At 37.3% G+C, this 7045-nt stretch overlaps 1 protein-coding gene across 1 annotated transcript in view; it reads right to left on the reverse strand.

Moving 5' to 3' along the window:
• The window catches only part of LOC129741062 (protein Shroom-like), a 147930-nt gene extending 142477 nt beyond the window's left edge, over nucleotides 1–5453 (reverse strand). The window contains exon 1 of the mRNA XM_055732762.1: nucleotides 4086–5453. The gene's annotated coding sequence lies outside the window, so the exon portion shown is untranslated. The remainder of the gene's footprint in view (nucleotides 1–4085) is intronic.
• Between the last annotated feature and the right edge of the window lie 1592 nt (nucleotides 5454–7045).

The raw sequence follows: 7045 nt of genomic DNA on the forward strand, positions 1-7045 counted from the left end.
TAAAGTAAGCTGGGGAAAATTGTATTATCTTCCCTTGCCTGCTTGGATTTCGGCTTGTCCCATGCTTACTTGATACCGCACTCACGTAATGTATAAACTTTTTACCAAGCAACGTTGTCCGGAGCTCGAGAAGCCAAAGCCACCCCTGATGACAGTTACAGTTTCTGGGTTGCTTCGATAGCTTCCGAGATATCGGCCAACTTTGTTTACTAGCTGGAAAATTTCGAAAGTTTCCTCAGCTCCACCCACCCAAACTCCTCATAATCAGCCTACGGTTTTGCGTGAATGAAGTGAAAATAAAACTTAACTCTTTCGACAGTTTTATCACTCGAACCCGCACCGAAAGTTTTTCGGGCAGCGGAACAATCCAGGTCCAAATTATTCATTCAAAAAGTCCTTTCAATTAACGGCCATGGATCGTGTTTGGAAATCATTTGCCGAAGTTTGTGGCTAGAATCAACAAGCTGAGAGCAGTTGGAAATGAGCAAATCAAAGAAAGTTCAAGCTTCGGAAGAAATAAAAACTGGAAACTTTGTATGATAAAACCTTTTGAATTTCAAACACTGTTTGTGAATAAAAAGATCATCAACATGATGGAAATGTCAATGGAACATGTACACCCCTAACAGTTATAGAGAAAATTCGCTTTTTATTTTAACATTTTCATAGCAAAAGCGATGAGAGTATTCATTTGAATCAGATACGAGAAGTAAAGAATCGGGTTTCGACATATCTAACGTTGAAAATTTTCTTCTTACGCCCTAAAAAATGCCTGAATTTTCCCTCAAAACATGATCCCGAAATGCTAAAAAACTACTATTAAATTCAGAAACTAGGAAAGTCTGAATGATGTAATGTCAGAAAGTCAGAAAGACCAAAATTCAAAAGGTAAGAAAGTACGATATAAGGAACGTTAGAAAATCAAAATGTTGGAAAGTCAGAAAGTCAGCATTTCAGAAAGTCAGAAATTCAGACAGTCAGAAAATCAGAAAGTCAGAAAGTCAGAAAGTCAGAAAGTCAGAAAGTCAGAAAGTCAGATAGTAAAAAAAGTCAGAAAGTCAGAAAATCAGCATATCAGAAAGTCAGAAAGTTAGAAAGTTAGATAGTCAGAATGTCTAAAAATCAGAAAGTCAGAAAGTAAGAAAGCCATGCAGTCGAAAAGTCGAAAAATCAGAAAGTTGGAAAGTCAGAAAGCCAGAAAGTCAGAAAGTCAGAAAGTCAGAAAGTCAGAAAGTCAGAAAGTCAGAAAGTCAGAAAGTCAGAAAGTCAGAAAGTCAGAAAGTCAGAAAGTCAGAAAGTCAGAAAGTCAGAAAGTCAGAAAGTCAGAAAGTCAGAAAGTTAAAAGTCAGAGAAAGTCAAAAAATCAGAAAATCCGAAAGACAGAAAGTCAGACAGTCAGAAAGTCAGAAAGTCAGAAAGTCAGAAAGTCAGAAAGTCAGAAAGTCAGAAAGTCAGAAAGTTCGAAAGTCAGAAAGTTAGAAAGTCTGAAAGTCAGAAATTCAGAAAGTCAGAAAGTCAGAATATCAGAAAGTCAGAAAGTCAGAAAGTCAGAAAGTCAGAAAGTCAGAAAGTCAGAAAGTCAGAAAATCAGAAAGTCAGAAAGTTAAAAGTCAGAGAAAGTCAAAAAATCAGAAAGTCCGAAAGACAGAAAGTCAGACAGTCAGAAAGTCAGAAAGTCAGAAAGTCAGAAAGTCAGAAAGTTCGAAAGTCAGAAAGTCAGAAAGTCAGACAGTCAGAAAGTCAGAAAGTCTGAAAGTCAGAAATTCAGAAAGTCAGAAAGTCAGAATATCAGAAAGTCAGAAAGTCAGAAAGTCAGAAAGTCAGAAAGTCAGAAAGTCAGAAAGTCAGAAAGTCAGAAAGTCAGAAAGTCAAAAAGTCAGAAAGTCAGAAAGTCAGAAAGTCAGAAAGTCAGAAAGTCAGAAAGTCAAAAAGTCAGGTACTCCAAAAGTCAGAAAGTCGGAAAGTCAGAAAGTCAGAAAGTCAGAAATTCAGAAAGTCAGAAAGTCAGAAAATCAGAAAGTCAGAAAGTCAGAAAGTCAGAAAGTCAGAAAGTCAGAAAGTCAGAAAGTCAGAAAGTCAGAAAGTCAGAAAATCAGAAAGTCAGAAAGTTAAAAGTCAGAGAAAGTCAAAAAATCAGAAAGTCCGAAAGACAGAAAGTCAGACAGTCAGAAAGTCAGAAAGTCAGAAATTCAGAAAGTCAGAAAGTTCGAAAGTCAGAAAGTCAGAAAGTCAGACAGTCAGAAAGTCAGAAAGTCAGAAAGTCAGAAAGTCAGAAAGTCAAAAAGTCAGAAAGTCAGAAAGTCAGAAAGTCAGAAAGTCAGAAAGTCAGAAAGTCAGAAAGTCAGAAAGTCAGAAAGTCAAAAAGTCAGGTACTCCAAAAGTCAGAAAGTCGGAAAGTCAGAAAGTCAGAAATTCAGAAAGTCAGAAAGTCAGAAAATCAGAAAGTCAGAAAGTCAGAAAGTCAGAAAGTCAGAAAGTCAGAAAGTCAGAAAGTCAGAAAGTTAGAAGGTCAGAAAGTCAGAAATCAAAAGGTCAGGAAAAAAGAAAGTCAGAAAGTCAGAAAGTCAGAAAGTCAGATAGTCAGAATGTCAGAAAGTCAAAAAGTCAGAAAGTCAGAAAGTCAGAAAGTCAGAAAGTCAGAAAGTCAGAAAGTCAGAAAGTAAGAAAGTCAGAATGTCAGAAAGTCAGAAAGTAAGAAAGTCATAAAGTCAGAAAGTCAGAAATTCAGAAGGTCAGAAAGTCAGAAATCAAAAGGTCAGGAAAAAAGAAAGTCAGGCAGTCAAAAAGTCAGAAAATCGGAAAGTCAGAAAGTCTGAAAGTCAGAAAGTCAGAAAGTCAAAAGGTCAGAAAGTCAGAAAGTCAGAAAGTCAGAAAGTCAGAAAGTCAGTAAGTCAGAAAGTCAGAAAGTCAGAAAGTCAGAAAGTCAGAAAGTCAGAAAGCCAGAAAGTCAGAAAGTCAAAAAGTCAAAAAGTCAGAAAGTCAGAAAGTCAGAAAGTCAGAAAGTCAGGAAGTCAGAAAGTCAGAAAGTCAGAAAGTCAGAAAGTCAGAAAGTCAGAAATTCAGAAGGTCAGATATTTAAAACGTCAGAAAGTCAGAAAGTAAGAAAGTCAGAAAGTCAGAAAGTCAGAAAGTCAGAAAGTCAGAAAGTCAGAAAGTCAGAAAGTCAGAAAGTCAGAAAGTCAGAAAGTCAGAAAGTCAGAAAGTCAGAAAGTCAGAAAGTCAGAAAGTCAGAAAGTCAGAAAGTCAGAAAGTCAGAAAGTCAGAAAGTCAGAAAGTCAGAAAGTCAGAAAGTCAGAAAGTCAGAAAGTCAGAAAGTCAAAAAGTCAGAAAGTCAGAAAGTCAGAAAGCCAGAAAGTCAAAATGTCAAAAATTCAGGCAGTCGAAAAGTCAGAAAGTCGGTAAGTCAGAAAATAAGAAAGTGAGAAAGTCAGAAAGTTGGAAAGTCAAAAAGTCAGATATTCAAAAAGTCAGAAAGTCAGAATGTCAAAATGTTAAAAATTCAGGCAGTCGAAAAGTCAGAAAGTCGGAAAGTCAGAAAGTCAGAAAGTCAGAAAGTCAAAAAGTCAGATATTCAAAAAGTCAGAAAGTCGGTAAGTGAGAAAGTCAGAAAGTCAGAAAGTCAAATTGTCCGAAAGTCAAAAAATCAGAAAGTCAGAAAGTCAGAGAGTAAGAGGTCAGAAAGTCAGAAGTTAGAAGTCGAAGCAGAAGTGAGATGTTGGATTTCAAAATTCTGAAGTCAGAATTAAGAATTCAGAGGCATAAGTCTGGTTTCAGAAGTTTTGAATTAGAAGCTTAATTCAGAAAATGATTTTTATTTAAATTTAGTGTTTCTTATTTAATTTTAGTGTAATCATTTATGGAAATTTTTAGTTTTTTTTTTTGTAGAAATTATTTACTAAATTTATCGAGAATGAGATTTTTTATTATTCAAAAGCATTATATAGATTGGAAGAAAAACCAAGTTTGAAATTGTTATAAATGTTTTTGGAAAACAATGCGAGATTTTTCAATTACATAAGCATTATAATAAGACGAACAGTAGTTTCCCTCTTGGAAACATTTTTAAATTAAATTGCTTCTCTTACGTTATTTAAAGTTATGATGCCTTAATCCTCTTTGGCTTAATTGCTCTTCTCACTTGTCACTAATCGCAAATCACTATCCACACATGCACTAATCCTCGGGCTTGGGGTTCACTCGTTTCGGTTTGGCTTTTCTTTTTTTTTCGCTTGAGCTGTCATCGATCGGAATCTTCACCATTTGCCGTTTTTTTTCATTCTCAAAAGTAAGCACCGTAATCCTTAGTGGCGGTTATCCTTGGGTTTTTTATGTTTCCTTCGCTGTTTCCTTATTGGCTTGATTCTGTATCCGTGCAGAGAAAAGTGCTCACTGGTACCTTAATCACTATTGCAACTTAATCTAGCTTTAATACTTTTTCTTTCGTTAAACACTCACAGAGGTATGAATCACCAGTTTGGTGTACTTTTTTCTGGCCACTTCTTCTCGTTTTAATATTTGAATTTGACTGAGCAATAAACTTTTTCGCTCGACTTCACTATAATTCCACCCTCGCTTGAGGAAAAACCTTCGAGTAAGGGGGGATGAAAATCATCAAAAAGCTTTAAAACTACACCTTCAGGTGCCACCATAAAACAAACCACCTCCACACCGTAAGAGATGTAAAAAAATAGAAACTCATTCACAGCTCAACCGAAGAACCGCGTAATCCTTGTTTTTTCTTCTTCTTCTTTTTCAGGTGTTTCGTGATGTTGGTGTTTTCCCCACCTCGATTGTGTCAACCAATGTGTTCCGTGATCCGTACAAAGTATGAGTAATCCTTTCGGTTCCTTCTCGATATGAATGGCAGGTAATCCTCAATGGCAGTGCGTTTGTTCCGGCTTCTTCATTCCATCAAACTTCGTCTCACGAATCAAAATAGGGCAGAAAAAAAACGTTGTCTGTGCAGAAAAGCGCCTTGGGGATACGAGTTTGGTGCGAAAATTGCTGACGCCTTCCGCCGAAGAAAACGGGTGTACGAAAATACGAGATCATTCAAAATACGTTTTCACCGAGCCGCCAATTCCACATTTCAAACACGTACGCACTAACCGAAAAAAAGTGAAAGACGCCGAGGGAGTTTTCCTCAATCATCTGAACGGGGTTCTATGCTGTTGGTTGCGAAAAGATACGCGCGAAAACTACACGACAGCCACCGACCGAATGTCTGGGGAATTGGCGAAACAACACGCCCGAGTAAGGGGGGATGATGGTGATGGTGAGCGGGAGAAAGAAAAAAATATAAACACCCCACCCTCCACTGAACGTTGAAGCCACCTCGAAGATGTAGCACCACAAAAAAAATAACCACTTTCACCGAGTCGAATAGTCCGTGAAAATCGACACTACACTACGTTTCTGACACACCGAACGAATCCAATCTTAGCCCTTGCGAGTGCGAATCCTTACTGACTGACTAACATCCTAGCGCCTAGTGCTAGGAGCCTGCCGCCACCCCGGAAATCGTTTTGGAAACTGGCATACGGAAAGCTCCGACGGGGCGCAATCGAGGGCTGCGCACCCAACCACCCACCCCGAAAAGAAAAACTTTCATCTGATGTTCACCGGAGGAATTTCAACCTCCCCTCATCAAGATGAACACGAATGAATTCTACACAGTTCATTCTTCAAATGTTCCATTCTCGGTGTTAGTTCATTCTGTATTCAACCACCCAATCAAAGGAGGCATCGACCGGTGGCAAAAGTTTTCCATTCACAAAAAAGGGGAGGGTGAGTCAACCGGCCGACAACATTCTGCCGCCTACTATGAGGGAACAGCAAAAAAAAGGTAAGAAGTCCGGGATTCATCCGTGGAAAAAAGGAGCAACGAAAAACAGCTGACGATGACGACGGTTTAAAAAATTCGGTCGATCGACCGAATTCGACTTTGGGATTACATTTTCATACCTACATACCTAAGTGATTATTTCCGGGGAAGATTTCGTTGTGAATCTGAACATCTTTCTTCGCTTCAAAATGTTAAGAGGACTATGCTCGGTCTTCATCTACTCGAAAACAATTGCCCTGAATGAAAAATCCCCAGAATTTCAATCGTCAGAAAAAAACTATTTCCCAGATTTTTTTTTCACCAGACGAGACATTTCCCATCTCATAGATTTTATCTAAAAAGGAAACAAAAAACATGATGAGCTCAAAAACAAAGTTAAATAAATTTTACTAGTTTTTCTGTTCAGTGTATAAAGTAAAGTGACAGCCAAATAGATCATGCCGAATTTCGAAAACAGACCACATACATTTTGTAGATTGGTCCAAAAAACTTACCTTTGCAAAATTAAAAATGCATAAAACGACTAATTCTAGAGTTTCCAACCAAAAAAGGGAAAATTGGTCAAAAATAAACTTTTTTTTTATAAAAATCAGCAAAGTGGGAACAATCATAGAAATCTGTCAAAATCGAAATTTTAAAATTGATGCCTTATGACTTTCAAATGCATGAAACGTTGAGAACATCATATCTATCGTAAAAAATGGTTGTTGTCCCAAATTGGTTGTTCTATTTTTTTTTCGATATAACACCAGATTTCGATGTTTTAAAGCAGAGTTTTGAGCGCTTTGAGGTACCCCAAAATCAAGTCTGATTGAGTTGAAATTTTGCACGATCAGTTTTTTGGGCCAATCTATAGAATGTATAATCCGATCATGGATTTTTTCCCATACATTCATTGCCACCCTAGTGTAAAGCCATGATTCTAATTTTTTTCGTTGAACTATGATTATTTACACCAAGGCCCTATTTTGGGGTAGGGGCAACTGCCCCTTTTATCATACTGCTTGAAGTTCTAGAAAATCAGAAAAGTATATGAAAATCGGAATTAAAACGTTTAATGTAACAGGTAGGGAGGCTTCTTGCAATAATATCTCGAATAGTTTCATTCCAATATAAGTTAAGGAAGTCTCTAAGAGTAAGCATTGCAAAATTTTCTCCGCATTTTTTATGGCTCAATGAATTTGCTCAAATTTTTACAAT

The sequence above is a fragment of the Uranotaenia lowii genome, chromosome 2, assembly GCF_029784155.1.
Source record: "Uranotaenia lowii strain MFRU-FL chromosome 2, ASM2978415v1, whole genome shotgun sequence".
Classification (NCBI taxonomy): domain Eukaryota; kingdom Metazoa; phylum Arthropoda; class Insecta; order Diptera; family Culicidae; genus Uranotaenia; species Uranotaenia lowii.